The sequence below is a fragment of the Pongo abelii genome, chromosome 9 (assembly GCF_028885655.2).
Source record: "Pongo abelii isolate AG06213 chromosome 9, NHGRI_mPonAbe1-v2.0_pri, whole genome shotgun sequence".
NCBI classification, from domain to species: domain Eukaryota; kingdom Metazoa; phylum Chordata; class Mammalia; order Primates; family Hominidae; genus Pongo; species Pongo abelii.
The window spans coordinates 136583397-136608936 of record NC_071994.2 but is presented as its reverse complement, the minus strand read 5'-3'; the positions used below and the strand labels follow the sequence as shown (position 1 = coordinate 136608936).

Below are 25540 nucleotides of genomic sequence, written 5' to 3'. Positions count from 1 at the left end.
CTCTCCGTTGTTTCAACCCACCCTAGAGACTTCAGCCCTAACAGATTGGTAAATGTTGCCTTCTGAGCCTTTTTGCTTTAAGTCCAGTGCAGAGTAGTCTGCAGCACACTGGCTGGCTGGAAGGGCCAGTGGTGGGCAGTTTCGCTGTTAGCCCTCTTTATAGGAGAGGAAGGCAAAGCTAAAGCTCAGGAACGAGGCAGCAGAGCCTCAGAGCTGGCCAGCACACCCCTTCCACCTTAATTCCCTTTCGTCTGCAGCATGGTATCCCAGACAGCTGTGGCACATCCCCCCCACCCCGCTCCAGTTGATATGGCATCGCCCACCTGGGTCAGTCACCAGGGCCCAGGATGATGAAACAGGGGCTTGCTTTTGTAGCAAGAGAGCCAGTGGCGGGTAAGTGCCTGCTGTGCTGTTTTCGATATCACCTCTGAGATGAATTAAGTGTCTGAGGCCTGCAAGATTGCAGCACTCACAGGCTGTCATTGAAACAATTGCATTCAATGGAAGAAAACAAACTCCTTTTCCTCTGGCAGTCATCTTTTGATTCTGTAGAAACAGGAGCTAAACTGATGGAAAAGGGAGAATGCAACAAAGCCCCCTTCCCCCGTAACGCATGAGTCAGAGGCTTGGTGAGCCACAGGGTTTCTTGTGTTGTGCCGAACACAGGGCGGCCCTGTGGCTTCCACAGGTAGCAGGGCTGGGCACGGGAGCTGAAAGCCCTCCCAAGCAGGAGACAGAAACCACTTGGAAATGAGTGGTGGGGATCAGTGTGTGAGCCCCCAATTTCAGAATTCAGCTGTAATATTCATATCATCTTGTACTGCTGTAACATCCTCTCCTTTTTATTTAAGCTCAACGTTTGCAAAATTCTATAGCAATTTTAAGGGTTTCTGTGCACCAGATTTCACCCTGTGTCGAAACCTAGCCCAGGTGTTCTTACTTTGAGTTCTATTTGGAGGCCATTTTTACATGGAAGTTTTGAAGAAGTCTGCTGTAAAAGTGCCCTGGTGAGGTAAGGAGTGAGAATTGATAGATATGAGGAGTCTCTTCCTCAGAAGTCAACTGACTGTACAATATATAAGGCTTCTTCCCACCGCAGCAGGTAAAGGCACTAAAGTGGTTACTGACTTCCCCAGATAGCTCAGGAATCCACAAAAATGGGCATGAGCTGAGGGCATCTGAGCTTGCAGTCTCTGTTGTTACTGGCCCTGCAGCGGATCCTGCGAGACTTCCATGGAAGTCCGTGGTTCCCCAGGCAACTGGGCGATTGTTCCTCCTGCCTTGCAAGACCAGACATCTGTTGGCTGCATATTGATCAATAGCAGCACTGTAGGTGAGTGGGCCAGCGGGTGGTGGTATTTAGAGACTAAGGGAGTCTTTGTGTCTCTAAGCTTTACAGAGAGGTCTGCACAGGTGACAGGTGTTCAGAGATGCTCTCAAAATGGTGGCTGACTCCTTGGCATCTCTTGCCTTAGGAAAAGAAACAGAGTTATTGACATTTCATGTCTTGCTTATCATATCTAAATAGCATAGACTTACCCCAACTATTTTTACTGTCATAAAACATCTTTCCAGTGCATGAGGGGTTGCGTGCTTCTCTTTTGCCTCTAAGATAAGATGCTGTGCCCGTGTGAGGCCATTCTGCATTTTATATTCATTTGGTTCTCTGTTGCCCTTGCAAATTTAACAGCCTTCAAAATTGGATGCTTCTCACTGGTTCTATAAAAAGTAGCAATTTGTCTCCACATCAGAATCCAGGTATAGCTGTGCTAACTTGAAGCCTGCCCTTGAGCTTCTGGAGAATGTTAAATATTTCCATGTGTAGAATGGGTGTCACATAAATGGGGAGGAAGAAGTCCTCATTCTTTTCATAACAAATGGGGGTGTAAGGAAGTAAGGAAAGAGAGATGCTAAGAGCAAGGACATTCACTAAAAGTAGAACCTCTGATAGTAACAGCAACCTGCCCATCCTTTTCGTTCCTCTCACTCCAAGTGAAATGCTAAGTTGAGGCTGGGGGAAATTGATTTCTTTTAAACCAATGCTGAATGAATTTCTATTGTATTTCAGGCACTGGGACATTTCTATTTATTGTCTCATTTAAATTTCTCAATCCTATAAAAGAGATTCTATATTGACTTCCATCTTAAAAGCAATGCTACTATGTCTTAGAGACATTATATATCAAAGGCAATACACTTATTCAATATACAAACTTTAACCTGGATTTGTCTGGCCCTAGATTCCAAATTCTTAGCCACTAGATCCTACTACTTGAGTTTGTCTTTTTTTTTTTTCCATTAGCAGAATCTATAATTCTATGAGACCCAAAGAGGCTAAAGTGTTTTCCTAAAACCTGTTTGGCTCCTGGCCTCTGAGTCTCATACCTAGTGGATCTCCTTCATTCTCCACCCAGATCCCAAGACCAACGCTGCTCTGAGACAGAAGGGATTAGTATTACCAGTTCTTGTCCTGCACGCTGTGAGCTCTGTATCACGTGGCCTTCACTTTTTTACATAACTTTGACTGGGTACCTTGGCCATGAGACAGCCCTCACCTTTGTTCTGAAGTCCACTTCTTTAATGATATTGATTCCATTTCCTAACCTGGCCCTCTAGTTTCATCCTGGGATAGGCATCCTGGCATGCTTTATTGGTTCCTCCTTTCAGGAACTGGACTCTACATGTGGCTGTGTCCTGCTACTTGCAAACAGAGCCCCTAGATGGAGACTCCTTTCTTTCAGGACTCCCATCACTGTTGTTCTCTGTGGTTGATAGGACACCCTGAGCCTGCACTGAACAACTCCTACAAACAGCTTCCTGCTTGGACCTCAACGGGTCATCAGTTTGATTCTTGGGAGCTACACTTGCCATTAGCCTGCACCTCCTCTCTTAATCCATACAGCTGGGTCAGTTTTGCTGCATCCTCACCCAGTTAATTGTCCAAGACACTCTGTCTTAAGGAGATTCGGAATGAGAGTGAGGATGATGTCAAAGACTTGGAGGAGGCGATTCCAGTGTTGAATTAACTGTTTTTCTGATTGAAAGTCAACTTATCCTCTAGTCCAGAGGCCATCATTGAAAACAATTTTAGGGAGGCTGAGGATGCTTTCCCTCCTTTAATCTGTGTAATATCATAGCCCACTGAGTCTGCCTACACCAGCAGCAGCCTCACCAGGAGAGGCGCTGACTTCATGTATGCAGCCTCCAGGGCTGACGCAGTCCAGGGCCCACACTGTAAAGCGAAGTCTGCCTTGTCTTGTTCTGAAGACAATCTGCTGGCCGCTTGTCAGGTATGAAGTGCTGACATGTGTTGAAATGAGAGCTGGATTTGGAGTTAGGAAATCTAGTCACCTGGACCATTCTGCCATTCTGTGTGGCTTTGGGGAAATCACAGCCTTTCAGCCTGAGCTTCCTTTATTGTAAAATGAAGAGTAAGAATGGCAGCCTTGCCCATCGTGAAAGATGGTTGTAAGGATTAAAGCTGAGGTTCTCAACCAGAGGTGATTTTGTTGCCAAGGGGACATTTTACAATGTCTGAAAGGGAGTGGCTAATGACATGTAGAGAGCAAAGTTCAGGGCTGTGGCTAAACACAGGCATGGGACAGCCCCCAGCGAAGTAGCCAGCCCAACATGTCAACAGTTCAAGTTGAAACATGCATCCATTTAATGTGTTTCAGATTTAGGGTCCAGCCAGACTGAGCTCTGCTTCCATGGAGCCCACCAGTAGGTAAGAGCAGAGACAGCACATCATCAATGGGCTTATTCCTGTTGCCCCTCTCATGCCCTACCCAAAGGCCACCCCAGACTGGCCAATGGCCTCTACAAACCCTCTCCCACAGAGATCCAGAAGATTGCAAGTTAATCCTCACCAAAGTCCATTGATTATGGGGCTCTTGGCTCTCACTCACTGGTACACTCTATGGGAGCAGGGCTCGGTCTGCTTGTTCTGGACCTTAACATCTGAAAAGAGCCCAATGGGTTAAAGTGTTTTTTCCTTTTAAAAAAACTTTTATTTTAGGTTTGGAAGTCCATGTGAAGGTTTGTTACAAAGATAAACACATGTCATGGGGGTTGTTGTACATATTATTACATCACCCAGGTATTAAGCTCAGTACCCAACAGTTATCTTTTCTGTTCCTCTCCTTCCTCCCACCCTCCCCCTCAAGTAGACCCCAGTGTCTGCTGTTTCCTTCTCTTTGTTCATAAGTTCTCATCATTTAGCTCTCACTATAAGTGAGAACATGCTGTATTTGATTTTCTGTTCCTGAGTTAGTTTGCTAAGGATGACAGCCTCCAGTTTTATCCATGTTCCTGCAAAAGACATGATCTTGTTCTTTTTTTCACAGCTGCATAATATTCCACGGTGTATATGTACCACATTTTCTTTATCCATATCTGTCATTGATGGGCATTTAGGTTGATTCCACATCTTTGCTGTTTGAAGAGTGCTGCAATGAGTATTTGTGTGCATGTGTCTTTATCGTAGAATGCTTTATATTCCTCTGGGTATATACCCAGTAATGGGATTGCTTGGTTGAATGGTAGTTCTGCTTTTAGGTCTTTGAAGAATCACTGTACTGCTTTCCAAAATAGTTGAACTAATTTATATTCCCACTAACAGTGTATAAGAGTTCCCTTTTCTCCACAACCTCACCAGCATCTGTTATTTTTTAACTTTTTATTAACAGCCATTCTGACTGGTGTGAGATAGTATCTCACCGTGGTTTTGATTTGCATTTCTCTAATGATCAGTGATATTGAGCTTTTTTTTATATGCTTATTGGACACATATATGTCGTCTTTTGAGAAGTGTCTGTTCATGTCCTTTGCCCACTTTTCAATGGGATTGTTTGTTTTTCTCTTGTAAATTTGTTTAAGTTCCTTACAGATGCTGGGTACTAGACCTTTATCAGATGCATAGTTTGCAAATATTTTCTCCCTTTCTGTAGGTTTTCTGTTTACTCTGTTGATAGTTTCTTTGCTGTGCAGCAGCTCTTAAGTTTAATTAGATCCCATTTGTCAATTTTTGCTTTGTTGCAATTGACTTTGGTGTCTTTATCATGAAATCTTTGCTCATTCCTGTCTAGGATGGCATTGCCTAGGTTATCTTCCAGAGTTATTATAGTTTTGGGTTTACATGTACGTCTTTAATTCATCTTGAGTTGATTGTTGTGTAGCGTGTAAGGAAGGGGTCCAGCGTCAATATTCTGCATATGGCTAGCTAGTTATCTTCACACCATTTATTGAATAGGGAGCTTTTTTTTTCCCCCATTGCTTGTTTTTGTCAGCTTTGTTAAAAATCAGATGGTTGTGTTATGCCTGTAATCCCAGCACTATGGGAGGCCGAGGTGGATGGATCACCTGAGGTTAGGAGTTCGAGACCAGCCTGGGCAACATGGCAAAACCCCATCTCTACTAAAAATACAAAAATGTACTGGGCATGGTGGTGGGTGCCTGTAATCCCAGCTACTTGGGAGGCTGAGGCAGAAGAGTTGCTTGAACCTGGGAGGCAGAGGTTGCAGTGTGCTGAGATCACACCATTGCACTCCAACCCAGGTAACAAAACGAGACTCTGTCTCAAGATACTCCTCCTCCTCCTCCTCCTACTACTAAAAGGTTAGATAGTTGTGGATACGTTGCTTTATTTCTGGGCTCTCTATTCTGTTCCATTGGTCTGTGTGCCTGTTTTTGTACCAGTAGCATGCTGTTTACGTCACTGTAGTCTTGTAATATCGTTTGAAGTTGGGTAACATGATTCCTTAGTTTTGTTCTCAGTAAAATACTTGCAAACCAAATCCAGCAACACATTAAAAAGCAAATCCACCATGATCAAGTAGACTTCATCCCCGGAGGCAAGGCTGGTTCAACATATGAAAATTAATAAATGTGATTCATCACATAAACAGAACTAAAGACAAAAACCACATGATTATTTCAGTAGATGTAGAAAAGGCTTTTTCCCATTTATTTTAACATAAAGTTTTAAACTTCATGTTAAAAACTCTCAATAAAGTAGGTATTAAAGAAACATACCTCAAAATAATAAGAGCCGTCTATGACATACCCACAGCCAACATTATACTGAATGGGCAAAAGCTGGAAACATTGCCCTTGAAAACCAGCACAAGACAAGAATGCCCTCTCTCACCACTTCTATTCTCTCACCACTTCTATTCAACATAGTATGGGAAGTGCTAGCCAAATCATTCAGGCAAGAGAAAGAAATAAAGGGCATCCAAATAGCAAGAGAGAAACTCAAACTATCTCTGTTCCAGATGACATTATTCTCTATCTAGAACACCCCATAACCAGCTGAAGCTCCTTCAGCTGATTAAAAACATCAGCAAAGTGGCAGGATACAAAATCAATGTGCAAAAATTACTGGCATTCCTGTACACCAACAACAACCAAACTGAGAGCCAAATCAGAAAGGCAATTCCATTCACAATTGCCACACACACAAAATAAAATAACTAGAAATACGGCTAACTAGGGAGGTGATAGGTCTCTACAATGAGAATTACAAAACCTTGCTCAAAGAAATCAGAGAAGACACAGATGGAAATTATCCCATGCTCATGGATAGGAAGAATCATTATCGTTCAAATGACTCTACTTTCCAAAGCAATTTACAGATTCTATGTTACTCCTATCAAACTACCAATGACACTCTTCAGAAAAACTACAAAAAATTATTTTAAAATTTATACGGAACCAAAAAAGAGCCCAAATAGCCAAGGCAATCCTAAGCAAAAAGAAATTTTTTTAATGAAAAAAGTAGTCACCATGGCCATACTTTCTGTAGGTTTTTATAAACATAAATCAAATACAGGAAAAATTTAGAAAACAAGTAAAGGAAAGATGGCCTATGTGCAATAATGGAAAGGTAGAAGGATAAGATGTGATTAATGTTTTACAAATGCTAAAATTTCAAATAGAAATAAAGTAGAATTTTGAAATAATAGAGGTTGAGTTACAATAAAGGTAAAAGGTCAAGAGTTAGAAAATAGTATATAATTGACAAGTCTTAAAGCCAATGGTTAAGAGACAAGTCTAAACCCATAGCATAAACTAAACATTTAGAAATGATTGTGATACTTTTTAAAAAAGAGTGTTTTTTGTTTTTGTTTTGTTTTGTTTTAAGAAATAAACTAGTACTTGAAAATTAGAAATAATGAGAAGGAAAATAAGAAAACTCCAGCTAGAAGCAAACGCTGTAACTAAAGCCACAGTGGCTCTGATGCCCCTGTGGAGTCTCTGTGGAAATGGAGACACTCCTCCAGAGGAGAGAGGACTGGAGATGGGAGCCTAAATTGCATGATTGGTGTCAGCTGTCCTTGTCACCCATACTGGTAAGGATCTAAGACATGGGAACCCTGGCCCCGTGGGTCAAGCCACAGCCCACAGCCAATTCTTCCTCCTTTTGCAACTTACCAGCTTACCAGGCCAGCAGGCAAGTGGGGTTTGGTTTCAGTTCTGACTCTATGGGGCCACTCCTTGCAGGGTCTGCTACTTTCATCTCGCCTACTCGTTCTTGAACTTTCTATAATACTAGAGCAACACGAAGGCTCATGAGTCACCAAATCCCTTTCTCTTTCGGTTTTACTGCTGGATCCTCACTTTATCTACACTAATTGTATTGGAAAGCAGATAGAGGGACACCCTTTGTAATAACCTGGACTTGGGTTCAAATCATGACTTGGCCCACTATTACCTGTGTAACTATTAAACAATTTTATTAACTTCTTTGAACTTCGGTTGTCTCATACAACAAAGGAAGAAAATTTAAATAAGTTTACCCCTTTTAACTGTGCAAATGAAAACGTTTTTTAGATTGTGAGCTAGTGGAGGACAGAGACCATTTCTTATTTGCCTTTGTGTCCTCAATATTTAGTAAAGTGCTCAGCACATGGTAACTGCTGTGTGCTTTTCTAATGACAATGATGAAAGCTGAGGTTTTGAGTATTGCATTACTATATGCCAGGAATTGTGCTATGCTTTTTACTCTGATTATATCAATTAATCTTTAAGGCTGGGCACAGTGGCTCATGCCTGTAATCCCAGCCCTTTGGGAGGCTGAGGCAGGTGGATAACCTGAGGTCAGGAGTTCGAGACCACGCTGGCCAACATGGCGAAACCCCATCTCTACTAAAAATGCAAAAATTAGCTGGGCATGATGGCGGGCACCTGTAATCCCAGCTACTTGGGAGGCTGAGGCAGGAGAATCACTTGAACTTGGGAGGCGAAGGTTGCAGTGAGCCGAGATCATGTCACTGCATTCCAGCCTGGGTGACAGAGCAAGACTTCATCTCAAAAAAAAAAAAAAAAATTAAAACACACCCATCAAGGTTTATAATATCATTATTCTGTTTTATAGATGAGGCATAGAAGTAACTTGCCCAAGGTCACCCAGCTAGTTTTCAGTTTTCAGCTGTCTTTTAATGAATGTCTAGGTTTTTAGTAAGCATAGGAGTTAAGAAAGTCAAACAGAAACTGAAGAATGGCTAAAATAGCCACCAAACCCGTATAGTGTTCTCTGGAGCTTTGTCTCCGAATACCTCAAAGTGTCTTCTCAACACTCATATTTACAGTGCGAGCACCTTGTCAGTTTGATCAGAACCCTGGTGCACATGATTCCAGGCTTAGGTGGACTTCCCTTTACTTGGCCTCTGAGTAGTAGCTGTACCCAGGATCCCTGAACTCTGCTGCAACCCCATCCTACCAGGGAACATTGAACAGTCATTCTATGTCTCTGCCTATCAAAGGAAGTGGAGGCTTCAGTGCTGCTCAGAGAATCTGGCAATTATGAAAGTTTAGGTCTATAGAATTCCATGTATCTATGTTGGCCCTTAAACAGAAGTTAGGTAGATAACCGGATTGAGAGAAGAAGGGAAAATGAGCATAAACTAAAGAGATGGGCAGATAGCCTTAAGTAGTGGCAGATTTATCAAAGCCTGAGATCTGCTGTTTCAGAGAATCCAATGCTAATTCCACAATTTTTTTCTGTTACCTCCCTGTCTAGGAGTCTGACCCTAGAGAATTACCTCGAGCAGTTGCCACTCCAGATGGATATATAAGGCCACCCTATCTCTGCAATGAGCGTAAATACACTGAAACACAATCAGTAATCCTAGAGTCTGCACAAAAACCTGGTACCAAAATACACAAATGAATCCTTCTAGTACATCCTGGACATTTAGGAAAAACACTTCCTAACCCCTCACCTGCTAACAACTCACACACCACATACCTCCCCGCCTACATACACACATACCCACATACCCCCCGATACACACACCCCATCCACATCCCACACACACTACACACACCCACACCCACATGCACACACTCACCCTCCCCACACACCCACACCCCCCCACCCCACACACACCCACACCCCCCCACCCCACACACACCATCACATACCCTATCTCATACACACATCCCACCCGCACCCCACACACACATACACACACCCACACCCACATACACACACTCACCCTCCCCATACACCCCCACCCCCCACCCACATACACACACCACCACATACCCCACCTCATACACACACCCCACCCACACCCCACACACCCACTCACCACCCCACACACCCTCACCCACACCTCCCTCACTTATACACTCCCCCACACCCACACGTCACTACACAATATACACACACTCATTCTCACACGCACAACCCCCACCCACACATGTACACACACCCACACCCCACACCCCACATCCACATCCACACACTCACTGCCCCACACACCCTCACCAACACCTCCCCCACTTATACACCCCCCTACACCCACACCCCACTACACAATATACACACCCATACTCACACCCACACCCACACACATACACACACCCACACTCCCCAACACCCACATACACCCACCCACACTCCGTACACACATATACCCACAACCCAACACCCACATACACGCACCCACACCCCACACACACATACCCACACCCACTCCCCCCACACACTTATACATACCCACACCCCCACACACATACACATACCCACACCCCCACACACATACACATACCCACACCCCCACACACACGTACACACACCCACACCCCCACACACATACACATACCCACACCCCCCATACACATACACACCCCCTCCACACACATACACACACATACATGCACCCACACACATACACATATCCACACCCACTCTTTCCACACACTTATACATACCCACACCCCCACACACAAACACCCACACCCCCCCACACACGTACACACACCCACTCCCCCCACACACTTATACATACCCACACCCCTGCACACATACACATACCCACACCCCCTCATACACATACCCACACCCCCTCATACACATACCCACACCTCCTCATACACATACACTCACATACACGCACCCACACACATACGCATATCCACACCCACTCTTTCCACACACTTACACATACCGACACCCCCACATACATACACACACCCCACATACACACACCCACACTCCTCATCTTCTCTTCCTCGTTTCCCACACAAAGGAGAGGCAAAATCGGGTGGAATAAAGCTCTCAATTGTTTTTGGAGGGAAAGAGGATTCAGTTATGAACTGACAAGAAAATAAAGCAGCAAGAAAAACAGGTTCGGGATTGCACTCAGTTTTGCTGAGAAAAACAGGAAAAGATGAGCAAGAAATGAGGCTTAATTTTAATGAAGGAAAATTTGCTGCTAAGTAAAGAGATTGCAGGAAGTGGGAGTGCACAGGCTTCAAACAAGAGCAAGGCCGTACGTTCTGTTGTGATGGACATGAGTTTGTTCTTTAGGAAACAGCATTAGCACACACAAGGCTGAAAAGGACGAAACGCTTGAGGTGGAGTCCAGAACAGAGGGCCGCATTGCAGGAAAGAAGGGACCCACTTTCTTCCCAGATGAGCTCGGTAGAGGTCGATTAAGGACATGTCTTTCTCATTCTCTAATTCCTAGTTTTCTCCCATATGAGCACTCTGAACATAGAAAACAGGCTGCATATCTTGGCAAGTAGTCATCCCTGCTGCCTACAGTAACTTGATCAGATTTCCTGATAATGGGTTCTTAGGACATCTTAAAACCTCATCATCATTTATTGCCTATTAATAGAATTACAATTTATATATATTCTAATCTACTAAAAGTGGGATATATATGTCTACATATACAAGCACATATATGCACAAACATATATATGTAATCTCTCTGTTTTTTGGTTGTTTCTGCATTTTGATAGGTGTTAAAATTACTTCAGTGGGAATAGAGTTTTGTTGGAGTAAAATGACAAAAAGTAAATTGTTTCCACTTGCTAGTTGAAGTTAACAAGCTAGCAACAATTGGAGTAATTTTGTAGGTGTTTGAGCACATAAGTGAGGCTGGGAATGATCACCCCAAATAATGCCATCCAGCAATCTAATATTTTATGGGTAAATGAAGAGGCCAAAAAGGAATGCTTTGATATATATTTATGTCAAATCAGAACTTCTTGCATTTGCTACCAGAATACAGCACGTCTGAAGCAGTGCTGAGTGAGAATGTACTGGGCTTTTCATACCAGAGCTTCCATTAGGAAGGGAGTCTGGTGACGTGGCTCAGCCCACGGGGCCCTTCACCACTGCCGAGGACTGAGGCCAAGACTTTGCCTCCCCTCCCCTCTCCAGGAGGACAGGCTTCATCCAGAGAACCCAGAATATAGAACATGGTACTTGCAAATCCTCATCATAGATGCAGTCAAAGAGATTCAAGGATGCGGAGAGGTACAGATGGAGAGTATATAATGATACTATATGTAGAATATACATATATAGAATATATCTATAATACTATATACTATTCTATATAGCTATAATACTATAGCTCTAATTCTATATATAGAACATATATATACACACACACATATGAATATATATTTATACATCTCTACACTAAAATTAGATTCTCTGTGGGCAAGAAGGTATTGGCATTGACGTCCTTTTGAAGAATAAAACATTCCCGGCCTCTTTCAAATTTGTGCCTGATTGGTGACAATTTAGCCCTGCCCGTAACAGAGGAACAAGGCCTGCCCCCGCCGCCCTAGAACTGAGGCCCGAGGTCCCACTGCCCTCAGAGAGGCAGCCCACCTGGGGCACAGAGGCCCGTAGGCGTCTTAGCAGTTTCTTCTAAAAAGGATTTGCTTCCCTCCCCAGCAGTATGGTTTTATACAGACCCAGAATTCCTTTTTTTTTCCTAGGAGTTCTAGACAACTTCAGAGAGCAAAGTTTTTCTTCATCTTGATTCCAGGCCTGCATTCTTAGATAATTGATTTTTTCAGTTGGGCTGAGCAGAGGCAGCATGGCTGTAATTACACAGTGGTGGCATGCCATCCCTAAAATTCTTTTTCCTCTTTCTCTCAGAAACTTCTCACACCTTGGATTTGAGGAAGGTGGAGGCAATCTTTTCAGACCATGGAGCAGGCAGGGATCAGACAACATTTGCCATGAACAGAGAAAAAATTCTAAAAGCCCCTCTTCAAATATTCAGGGAGAACCACACAATGCTGAAGAAAATCCTTATCAGGAATTTTAATGAGCAAAATAAAATATGAAATCTGTGTGATTAAAATCAAATCTTCCCCCTTCTGCTTGGCTGGAGCCGGCTGCCAACTCCGAATGTGGGGAGGCACGGGGAGGCCTTTTGTATTTAATTACTGCCAGGGCTTTTTCTCAGTTCAAAGCTCTCTCCCAAGCCCCCACAGGGGTAATGGAGAACTTGAGAGAACAAATAAGCTCCCTTCTGAGTGATTTAGAATCCTGGACGACAAACAATAAACATTTTCGCTGAATTGGAGAGACCAAGCCAACTTGCCTTAATTTGTGTCCCTGCTGGCAGCACGGAGAGGACATAAATGAAGTTTGGGGGAAACTGGGAGGTGGGAGCTGCCCCGCCTTACCAGGACGGCCCCTTAGTGGCCACTCAGTTCTTTATTTTGTCCCCTCCTTTGTTTTCTCCCAGAATCTCTTTATGCATCTCAAGCCTACAATACTCTGTGATACCTGGACTGTGATATTCACTTCTCCTGCCTGGTGGCCTAGTGGATGCCTCAGCCCACTTGGAGATGGGTCAGTTCTGTCAGTTGCCTTTAGCTCCGGCTTCTGAACTCTGGGCACGGACTGAACACCACCAATAGCATGACCCACAAGAACTGTCCTCAGTGCTGAAGCATTTCCTTCCTTAGTGGTCAGCACAGCTGCTTTTCTCTGAGTGCCTTTCGGGTGCTTGTTAATTTGCAAAGCCTATTTATATAGTGTCTGCCTCTTCATTTCTAACCATATGATTTTTCCATTTACATTCAGATTTGTTTCATTCCAAGCAGTGATTTCATCACCTTTGTCCTTTGTGAGGGTGTTTTACGTAAGCATTAAAATCGAACAGAACACAAGTGGGCCGTGGAGACTCTCCAGAAATCCAATCTTCTGCTTCTCAGATGAGGAGGTGATAATTGATGTTTTGCCACCAGATACCCTCATGTGGACTGTGAAGCTGGTTTTGCTCTGGCACATGCCTTCCCCCAGCTTGTCCACTGTGGGTAGGAATGAAAGAGGAGACGGCATGAGCTTGGACCACAGGTATCTGGATCCCTGAATACTAGTGGTGGTCAACATGCTGGTGGGCTATTTCTTCTCCCTGAGATTCAGTCTGACTCGTGTCCTGTGCCCTACACTTAGGTATATGAACAGCATTCTTTTCAATTTAATGTCTGTTAGTATTAACTCAATTTTGTATATACCAGGTCTTGTGCAAGTAGATGTTGAAAAATACACAATTCCTAATTGCTCAGTTGTTTGTTCATTCTTTCAACTAATATTTGTCAAGCAGATATCATGTGTCTGGCACCATGCTAATTTCCAGGAAAAAAGCAGCAGGGTAGGTGGGGAGATGACAGCTTGAACTAAAAACTGGACATATTGAGAAGTGTTTTGGAGATAGAACCAGGGCCTTGGGTGGCGGATTGGATGCGAAAACGTGTAATCAAGGGATACTCCTATATTGTCAATTTTAACAATTGGGTCATTGGTGGTAGCATTTATATGTCTTGGGGAAGGCTGAAGTCTCTTCCTCAAGTGCCTAAAACCCAGTCTTTTTTTTGTGGTTGTTCTGATCTTTAATGCAGTAGTTGAAGCAGTGCTCAGAATCAACTGGCATGGGTTTAACTTATTAAAAATCCATTGCCTGGGGCCCACCCCAGTCTTGTTAAATCAACTTATTTAGATGGTGGGACCTAAGCATTTGTGTTTGAAAAAGATCCCCAGACGATTTTTTTGCGTATCCCAGTTAAAAAGAATACTTCTGAAAAATGGCATTAAAACATATGTATTATGTGTTTGTGTGCAGGATGTGCATGTATATCTGTATAATCCAAGTATGATATGCTTTTAACCTCACACTGAGGTCTCCAGACACCTACCTTTAATTCATCTCTGCCCAATTACTGTCAGTGGCTGCTTAGCGAATGAAACCGATTTTAATATTGATCTGAACAGAGCATAGATAAGTAGATTCAAACGCTGAGTAAGAAAGACCATAGGTTGCAGCCTATGGCCATCAGCCATCTCTAAATGAGTTTGAAATCTTGTATCTGTATCTTTTATTTTTTTAAACTAGCAGCTGCCTTTTATTTGCATGAATAATTGAAAGTTGATGGCATTTGTTAATATAAAACCACGTGTTGCATGTTCACACATGTGTAATCTTGAATATTTTTCAGCAGAAGCCTTCTGCTGTTTGATACTATGATTTTGGATATTATATAGTTTTCAAATGCCATCGTGCTTGAGGTTTGCAGTCAAATACAGTGATCATGAACACTCACACCGACTTGCATGTTTGAAATAGTCATGCAGGTATTTTCCATGGCAGCCACCACCTGGAATCCATGGAATCAAACTCAAGTTTCTAATAACCAGTTGGCACTTGGTACATCTGTCTGTTATTATATATTTCAACTAAAGTAGGGTCAATAGCTAATGTGCATTAATATAAAGTAATAAGACAAATGGGTATTTGCTGCACAGGCAGTTAGAAGCAATATTGAAAAGCCTGATTTTATGCTTTTGACATAACCCAAATTGCAGTGTAATATGCCTGTCCGGAGTGGCCCATCCTGTGAAAATGTCTTTTCAGGCCCCTCAAAGGTGAAATCCCACCCACCTGTGAGAAGAGGAAATATTTAGGACCACATGTGCACACACAAGAGGAGGTCTGTCCCCCCAGACTCCTGTACACTGGCAGTCTGATACGATCTATCTTTTGAATACACCATCCAAACCAACTATGAATGAAATCAATTTAACCAAAATCAATGCTCTTTTGTAGAGCTGCTTAGACTCTAAGTGGAAATGAAACCTTTGAAGCTGCCCTCTCTCAGTAAATGCAGTACTTACGGAGCTTCTGATGGCAGCAGGAGCTTGCAGAATCTTACTCTGTCCAGCACTGCACCTTCATTCCAGAAGCTGGAGAGTAACTCAGAAATGAGTAGAAAAGGAATACATTATGGGTTTTGTTTTTTTTTAAAAAAATATTTCCTTATCTTAATTTCTACCAAATATGGCATGTTTTCTTGTTCTCTCACCTTCCCTCAAGTTCTGTTCACCATTCTTCAGATACATGCCCTATCCGTACATGAAGACATGGCTGAGGGGTCGTTAAAGGCTCCCTTAAGAAGAGGAGCTGGGGGACTCCAGCTGTCTCCTGTTTATTGAAGGAGAATGGCTCTCTGTTTTCTGCCTTAGCCAAACTCCAGGGCTAATAAGACCACATCCTCAGCCCTCAGCCAGCTGGGTGCTGCTGTTATTGTGTTCTGCGTATTGAGCAGACTTGCGGGCCCATAAAACAATTTCCTTCACAGACTTTACATCCAGCAGAGATGTTGGTATGGGAAAAAGGAGAGATGGCACAGACCCAGGAAAACCATCCAATTCTAAATTGTGGGGTGACCCATACTGTTTATTTATACATTGGCAAAGTTGGTTGATTGGGATGTTTCCAGAGAAGAGCATAATTTTAAGAGTTTTTATTTTAAATTATAAAATGCATACTTTAAAAGGATGATAGCTTTCCAGGATTGGCAAAAATTCATTAACTTTCTTTTAAATTTATGAAAGGGGAGGTGGTGATAAGAGCTAACACTTACTAGATGTTTATGCTGTTTTGAGCACTCTGATACTTGCTTCATTTAATTTATCTCATTTAATTACAACAAGAACCCCTGAGTTAGGTAGGTTACTACTCTTATTTTATGTGCGAGGAATAGATACTTAGAGGAGAAAACTTCTCAAAGGCCTCACACAGGATAAGTGGCAAATTTAGGACCCAAAACCAGTTTCACCAGCCTGACTTGAGTTCCATGGGATCCAGAAAAAGTAACTATTATTGAATAGGAGGAGGCAATGGGTAAGGATAAAGAATAGACAATGGAGGAAATAGTACAAATTCTGTCTTTAAACAGATTGTCTATTCATTCAATTAACCAAATATTGATCAGATTAGAAAAATTAAGTGTGTCATTCAATGAGTTTCAGTACATATTAGGGAAAATAAAATTTGTATAGTTTCAAAGACATCTAAAATAATGGGTGAAATGAGAACACAACTAGAGAGGAATGCATTGCTTAGTGACAAGGACAGACATTGCTTCACCATTGGCATCCATCAACATCAAGGACGAAGCAGAGTCAGATCCAGTTCCTACAAAAGGCATTTCCTGGAAAATTTTGAAGGTTTAAGAGTGTGGTCCCACACCAACCTGATGGAAATGCCTTGGAAATTCCAAAAAATTCTGTTTTCTCTGAACTACTCATATAAATTAGGCCAAAGACTTGTCAGAAGCGAGGAGCCACAGGGTCCTTTTGTTCCAGTGTTTCCTCCAGGGCGACCCCAGGAGCTGCCAGCTGTAAGCCTGAGCTCTCCTAGACTGGTTCTACTGTGACACTGGCATCTCTGTGTGCCTTGCTGTGTCCCTCTCTTTTGAACTCACTGGATGAGTTAACACTTAGCCAGTTAAGGCTTAGGCAGGCTCAGACTTACAGCCATAGAAGATGTGGCAGAGGAGGGCCAAGAGGAGAGAACGCAAAACAAGGTTGTTATTTTTTATATTTTGCCTAGGTGATTAGAGGATCCAGAAGTGTTGGAATTGATGCTGGTGGTGTTTTAATTCATGGGTATTCTTTCTTTCTGGAAGATCACAGCAGGGTTGCCACTAAGTGCAACAAATCCCAAGCCACTCTGAGAAAAGAATTTGAACAAAGAATTTGCAGCCTGTCGGGACCTCAGAAGAAGCCTCTTACTGTCTCATAAGGGAGGGTTAAGGGACAACTGGGTGGCCTGTGAACTGTGCTGTGTGTGGTCAGTTCAGAGGCAGTACTGGTGAGAAATGATGCTCTGATTTTTCATTCACATTTTCCATCTCACCAGGGTGCACAACTTGACTGGGCTGCTTGAATGTCTTGACTTGTCAACATGATGTATCATGAATATTTTTTAAAAGGCACCAAAAGAACAGACTCTTTCTGATTGGTATCCTAGGTGAAAATGAAATTTAAAAATCTTATCATCTTAGACCAGTAAAATCACTGAGGCTGCGAGCAAAACAAGTGTGAATATCCACATCAACATTAGCTGCATGGCCTCATGATTTATTTTATTTTATTTTTATTTTTTGAGACAGAGTCACCCTCTGTCACCCAGGCCGGAGTGCAGTGGTGGATCTCAGCTCGCTGCAACCTCTGCCTCCCGGGTTCAAGAAATTCTCCTGCCTCAGCCTCCCGAGTAGCTGGGATTACAGGTGCCCGCGGCTAATTTTTGTATTTTTAGTAGAGATGGGGTTTCATCATGTTGGCCAGGCTGCTCTCAAACTCCTGACCTCAAGTAATCTGCCCACCTTGGTCTCCCAAAGTGCTGAGATTATAGGTGTGAACCACTGCTCCCAGCCTCTCATGAATTTTTAGGCATAGAGAATGGAGCCGGTACCAGATGTAGCGTGCTCGTTACTGCACTAAATGTGACAGGGTGAACTAGCAGATATCGTCAAAGAAAAACCATAGCTGGATAGTAGTTAATGGGGTAAAAACAGATTTCATTAAGGACCCTCACAATAGGGAAAAAGGTCTAGGGTAGAACTGGCTCAATTCCAAATATAACCCGGCAAATGGGAATTTATAGCCCAGGAACAGGGTGGGGGTCAGTGGATGGAAAGTTACTAAGAGGAAACAGCAGGGGTCACGGCGATTCTAACTAAACAGACCAAACGAGATTCTTGCTGAAGACAGTCCAAGGGGACCAAACGTCATCTGGGGGATGATGGAGGAGGTGGAGCCTGATCAGATATCCAGGATGATGAGGTATAGAGTATGAGGAGTTCTCAGTAAACTGACTTTGCAGGGTTATTTTCCGAAGCTGTATTTTACAAGGAAGTGCACAGACTGATCTAGGAGAGGGTCTAGGAGCCTAACTAACATTTAGCCAAGCAAATAATCTTTGCTAACCCAGACGTATGTATGTTCTGATCAACAGCCTGATCGTCATAAAAAAGCCAGCACGAAGCATGTGATGGAAAGTGCAGAAGTGCTGGCCACAATGCCAGTGGGACATCACAGAGGCAGGTTGTTTCCCTGGGTTTTTGTCGTTGGCAAGTAACCCAACCTTTCTGTGCTTTAGTTTCCTCATCTGTGATCTGGAAATCATAATCATTAGATCTACCTCCTAAAGTAGTTCTGAGGCATAAATGCTCATGAAGCACTTCGATGTGGGCCTAATAATAGGCAAGCAATGAACAGTATTTAGCGTTACAGCAGAAAGTTTTGTAGAACTGTCTATCACCATAAGCTTACAATTTTAGGCTAACACGCTACCACTGGTGGCACACTTAGGTGTAGGCCACATGAGAAAACTTTAAGAAATTGAATTTCGAGGTTCTGCTAATAAGCTAGAAGCTACTTGACATGCTGTTTGTTGCTGAATTATCTCATCTGGTTTTAAGTTTACATGTGGAGTGAGGTCAGGCAGAGCCCACAGGCAGAGATACAACAGCATACTGAATAAATACTGGATAAACACATGACAAATACTATCACTATGATACTCACTTCTACCTCCGTTGTGACTACTACAACAACTTCTGCTAATAAAAGCGGGAATAAAAGCATCTTGCCTCTCAGCAAGTGTGCCCAAGGAAAAGGAAATAAAAGACAATGTCTTGCTTTGAATGAAAGTTAACTTGTAAGTTTGCACAAACCAGTGTTTCAAAATAAGTCGAAGTTTATGCATTTTATGCATCGAGAGAGGGGATAAATGCCCTGGATTTTATTTATTCTGTGATAGATAAGTTTTCAAATTTTGAATCATTCCTGATATTGTAGTATGTGTGTGATAGCATGTTTCAGGTTAACCAGAAGTATTTTTTTTCTTTCTTAGAGGATCATAGAATAATGATGGTATAGTCTATAAACAATTACATTTTATTTTACTTTATGTATTTTTTATTTTTTGAGATAGCATATCACTCTGTCACCCAGGCTGGAGTGCAGCGGTATGATCTTGGCTCACTGCAACCTCCGCCTCCGGGTTCAAGTGATTCTTGGGCCTTAGCCTCTCGAGTAGCTGGGACTACAGGCATTCGCCACCACACCCAGCTAATTTTTGTATTTTTAGTAGAGATGGGGTTTCACCATGTTGGCCAGGCTGCTCTCAAGCTCCTGACTTTAGGTGATCTGCCCACCTTGGCCTCCCAAAGTGCTGGGATTACAGGTGTGAGCCACCGCACCTAGCCTAACAGTTACATGTTAGTTTCAATGAAATGTAATCATGAAACTGAGTTTGGGAAAAATAGCCATTAAACATTGAAAACATATTTATGTGGGGCTTAGCGATGAAGTCATAATTTCTTTAATGCATCGTATTTTACTAGTGCTGAATATCCCCACATATATAACATGCATGCAGATACTTATACCATATTGTTTATCCATACATATTAACACAAACAAAACCAAAAAGCTAGATGTTTAAGACCAGGAGTTAAGAGTCATAAACATAGTTTCTAATTCCTATTTTATTTTATTATTTTATTTTACTTTAAGTTCTGGAATACATGTGCAGAATGTGCAGGTTTGTTACATAGGTATACATGTGCCATGGTGGTTTGCTGCACCTATCAACCCATCATCTGGGTTTTAAGCCCCGCATGCATTAGGTATTTGTCCTAATGCTCTCCCTCCCCTGACAGGCCCCACTGTGTGATGTTCCCCTCCCTGTTCCCATGTGTTCTCATTCTTCAACTCCCACTTATGACTGAGGACATGTGGTATTTGGTTCTAATTCCTATTTTATTACCCTGGGAACAGAATAAAAAGGGGCTGATGCCTACATTCTTTCTGTGAATATCTAGATTGTTCCTGCTTGGTTCTTTGTAGGGTTGAGAATATTCTTGTTGCCTCTCCGACTTTATCTCTTACCATTCTCCTCCCCTTCTGCTTCAGCCACCTTAGTCTTGTTCCTGTCTAAGCATACAGAATGTGCCCTGGCCTTACAAGCCTGACTCTGGTCTCCTTTTCCTGGAATGCTCCTCTCCAGATACTCACATTTTCACTGTCTGCCTGTAATTCCTACCATGCCTCCTTACTCTCCTACTAATTTTTTCTCATTTAGCATTTCTTACTATCTGGAGATGAGATTACTTTGCTCATTTGTCTTGCCTATTCAATGAGGGCTCGACAGAGGCAAGAAATCTCAAATGTGTTGTTCTTGCTGCTGCACCCCAAAACCTTGAGTAGTACCCACCACAGAGCAGAAACTCACATTTGTTGAATTAGTTCACTGATGATGAAGGGATTGATTTTGTGGCTGTATATAATATAGAGCAAGGTGAAGAGGGACATGAAATTTTTTTTTCCCTCGGATAGAGTTTTGCTCTTGTCTCCCAGGCTGGAGTGTGGTGGCATGATCTTGGCTCGCTGCAACTTCTGCCTCCCGGGTTCAAGCAATTCTTGTGCCTCAGCCTCCCAAGTAGCCGGGACTATAAGCACGTGCCACTATGCCTGGCTAATTTTGTATTTTTAGTAGAGACAGGGTTTCACCATGTTGACCAGGCTGGTCTTAAACTCTTGACCTCAAGTGATCCACCCGCCTTGGCCTCCCAAAGTGCTGGAATTATAGGCATGAGCCACCACACCCAGCCTGAAATGGTTTCAATGTGCTTATTCTAGCAATGGCCTCAAATGTGAATTTCATCTTGAGGTGACTTTGGAAAGAAAGAGATTTCCTAGTTTAGTGCTAGTGGTGGTTTGCCTAAGTGTCAATTCAACATATAGACCAGCATTTCCACCCCAGAAATAAAGAGTGCTCTCAGTGGTCAAGGCGATTTTATAAGCAAATGAGTTTGTGGCGCTCAAGTTAATACAATATCACAAGAATAATATGTCCAATTAAATTTTATTGTCATTAGATTCCACTTAAAAACTGTACATGCTTTAAATTTTCATATTTTACAAAAGGAAAAGTAGATGCATGGCTTTTCTGGATCTGTCTGAAAGCCTCATTTTTAAGGTTAAGAAAATACTAAGTTCCAGAGAAATGTATAATAAGAGACATGCATCTAATTCAATGAATTTGCAAACCTCCTCATTTTACCTTATTTAGCTAGGTTTTACATGGTTCAGTTTTTCATTCTACCCAATACACGTGGTTTCTCTTCAAACACACACACACACACACACACACACACACAGAGGTGTGGTTTTCAAGGTCCTATCATGTTTAGCAAATATTTCAGATGAAACGATATGTTCATCTGTTATGCTGATTGCCAAGATTACAGCACGACAACAAACATTATTTGGGGGATAGAAGCTAAAATTACAGCCCACTCTCTCTGCCGTCTGCAGTGATGAACAGATGCACGCTAATTTTTTGCGGCAATGTCCATTGCTTGGGAGCTGTGGGCTCATAGAGCCTTAGCGTGGTGGCCAGGCATGCCTGATGGTTCTGTGGTGGAGACCATTGAGTCGGGGGCTGCTGATAAAGTCAACATCAGGGCGTCTTCCTAGAAAGGCTGCAGCAATAAGTGTGTGGGGAAGACATGAACATGGTAGGAAGTGATGGCAGCGTGGACTGTGTTTTTCTTTTCTTTTTTTTTTTTGTTTCCTTATTATGGAAGGCAGCATGGAAAACATAGCAGAGGAAGGTTTTGGCTGTAGAGATGAGTAGTATGCAGAAGCCAATGCATGGTTCCGGGGCAAAAAAAAATCCACAGAGGTTTCAAGATTTTTGTATAAGCACATGTAGAAAGGGAGAAATGTTTACAATTGGTTCCAAGTTTGAAATTGTCTAATTTTGACATGAAGTTTAGAAGGATGTTTAGAAGGTTCTGTAGTATATTGAATTTAATTAGTTTTTAAAATGTGAGCTAGTTTAGCTAGTTTCTTATGATGTCTGAAATCATTTTTTTTTTTTTTTTTTTTTGAGACGAAGTCTCACTCTGTCACCCAGGCTGGAGTGCAGTGGCGCAATCTCGGCTCACTGCAACCTCCGCCTCCTGGGTTCATGCCATTCTCCTGCCTCAGCCTCCCGAGTAGCTGGGACTACAGGTGCCCGCCACCACGCCCAGCTAATTTTTTGTATTTTTAGTAGAGACAGGGTTTCACCGTGTTAGCCAGGATGTTCTTGATCTCCTGACCTCGTAATCTACACGCCTCGGCCTCCCAAAGTGCTGGGGTTACAGGTGTGAGCCACTGTGCCCAGCCTGAAATCATATTCTTACAGCAAATAAATAATGGACTTCTTCAAACTGATAGTTTTCTCTGTACCATTATATTAGTTTTCTATCATTGCTGTCACAAATCAACACAACCTGAGTGGTTTAAAACAACATGAATGTTTTCTCTTACAGTTTTATAGCACAGAAATCTAACTCAGGTCTCCATGGGCTAAAATCAGGGTGTCGGTAGGATGGTGTGTGTTTCTGGGACTCTAGGAGAAGATCCATTTCCTTGTCTTTTCAGCTTCTGAAGGCCACCTACATTCCTCGGCTCCTGGCCTCTTCTCTCATATCCAAAGCCAATATTATAGCATCTCTTGGGCCCAGCTTCAGGTGTCACATCACTTTCTTGACCGCAGCCTGGAAACGTTCCAGGATGCTCTTAAGAACCCTTGTGAATAAATGGGACTCGTGGAATAATCCAGCATAATCTTTCCATCATAAGGTCTTTCATTTAATTGCATCTGCAAAAATCCCTTTTGCCATGTAAAGCGATGCATTCACAGGTTCTTGGAAGTGAGGGACTTTATTCCATCTACCAAAACTATGTAAGACCGAAGTGGTGTTGAGTGAAATCTGCCTCTATGATTTGCAGTCTATTTATTTGTGAACAGTTAGTGTTTAAAGATAACACCTTTAGAGTCAGGCAGATTTCAGTTCAAAACCTGAATATGTCATTCATTCATTTATCAAATACATATTGACTGAATGCCTATTATGTGCTAAGCTTTGTTCTGATCACTGGGAATATTACATTGAATAAGACAAATTTGCTGCTCCATGCATTTATATGGCGATGGGGATGCAGACCGCATATAAATAAAGAAATATATCATGTACTATCAGATAGTGATAAATACCATAAAGATAAATGGTAGTGCAGGCTTATGCTGTCCATGCACAGAAGTCACTATGTCATTCTAGCCATGTGTATAATCACTCATTCATTTATTGATTCATTTATGTTACCATCAAACTTGTCTTTGGGACACTTATGGTGAATAGGACATTATGAAAGCATTTTAATATACCGCCTATCCTTTAATCATCAGTATAAATCTGTGAGATTTTTTTTTTCCAACTTTGAGGATAAGAAAACTGAGGCTTGAGGAAGTTCAACGACTATTGATATTACTTTTTATCATGTGGCAGGCAATTAAATGGCCACAGAGTTTTAGAATGTCATTAAACTTGAACTTTTTAAAAAATTCTATTTTTTAGCTAAGCAGGTGGTGACCCCCTTGCAAGTAGTTGAAGGGAAAGTAAAGCTTGGGTTGGGGCTTCAAGTCCTTTCGTATTCAATCTTGAGACAATACACTTTCTTTGAGCTTCCACTAATTTTCTTTTGATCATTATGGGGCTATTCTATCTTTGATCAATCATTTATATCTGTGTTTACACAGGCTGAGCAAAGGGAAGAGTTAGACAATTACCCCTGCCTTGGAACTAATTTAAACAGTCTATTCAGGGCTACGGCTCATCTTCTATGATTTCATTCTCTCTGCTCAGATGTAGATGCTGAGTACACACAGGCCGGGTGAAACGAAGGAGAGGAGCAAGATCAGAGAATCCATGCGAAACAAGAGTCTCACAATGCGGTGTTTTGTTGTTGCTGTTGATGATGTCCTTTGTGATAGTAGTGATGGTGGATATTCTTTCTTTTGGGGGGAAGCATATTTATTCCTTTTGGTTGATTAGAGGAGCTTCACTGGCTGTGTACATTTATCACTTGAATACATTTGTCATAAAATATTTGGAGAGAATTCGGATATAAATGAATTCTCAATCTCTACAGAGGCAAAGTATTTAGCAGATGAGCCTCCAAATGACTGTCATCTTTAATGTCTATTTGATTATGTATATATTTTATGTTTAAACTGTGACTATTTTTCCCTGGCTTTCCTGGACAGAGGTCGATTTGCCAGCTCAGCTTGACATGAGCACTGGGACCCACTCTGCAGCAGAGTGAATGAAGCCCCTGCAGTGAATGATGGGCCTCAACATCAAGTCTGTTCCATATCTCCCCTACTCTGGCTGTGGCCCCAGCTCTTGGTGGAGAAGCACTGTGACACTTCGGTCACAAATGCCTAGCTGTAACACTCTCCACATAGCTTGTCTCCTTGTGTCCATGCCTGAATGTCTACTTTAATAATTTCTCTATGCCCCAGTTTCCCCAAACCTTGGCCTTGACTTTGACTTGCTCTCAGACAATGGACTCCGGCCCACGGTGTGGGCCCTTCTATCGCTGCTAGGCCACATTCACTCCTGTGGGTGGCCAGCCTGCCCCATTCCATCTTAGCTTCCTAAATTGCTTGAAATTTCTCTTCCTTGATCCCTCTGAATCATACATTTTTTAGAACACTACGTCCTGTCTTCCTATTTAGAGTTTATTTCTTCTCCTACAGCTGGATTTGACCCAAACACCCCATCCCATTGTACCTGAGCTTCTGTTTGAACACCAGCTGAGCATTTTGCTTTTAGAATCCTAAGACCTCACCACTAATGATGCAGTTTTGATGCCTAAAATCTCTAGAAAGTCTGGGCCAAATTCTCAGTGCTTTCAACAAACTGGAGGAAAAGCTGTTATGTTGCATAACAAGAAGGATAAGTGTGTTCTGCATCTCTTCTTCTGAACTCACATCTTTTGCCCTCCTAGTAAACCACCTCTCTTCCCTAATTTCTACCCCTAGAAGAGCTTCAAAGAAAATGCCAATAAACATGAAAATAATGA

The 25540-nt window shown here is 42.4% G+C and overlaps 1 protein-coding gene and 1 long non-coding RNA gene across 2 annotated transcripts in view; both read left to right on the top strand.

Moving 5' to 3' along the window:
• OPCML (opioid binding protein/cell adhesion molecule like) overlaps nt 1-25540 on the top strand; it is a 1125121-nt gene that overhangs the window by 201232 nt on the left and 898349 nt on the right.
• Nucleotides 1279-25540, top strand: part of LOC129048840 (uncharacterized) — a 68068-nt gene continuing 43806 nt past the window's right edge. Inside the window, exons 1-2 of the long non-coding RNA XR_008511525.1 lie at nt 1279-1333; nt 3678-3727. This is a non-coding gene — a long non-coding RNA (uncharacterized LOC129048840). The remainder of the gene's footprint in view (nt 1334-3677; nt 3728-25540) is intronic.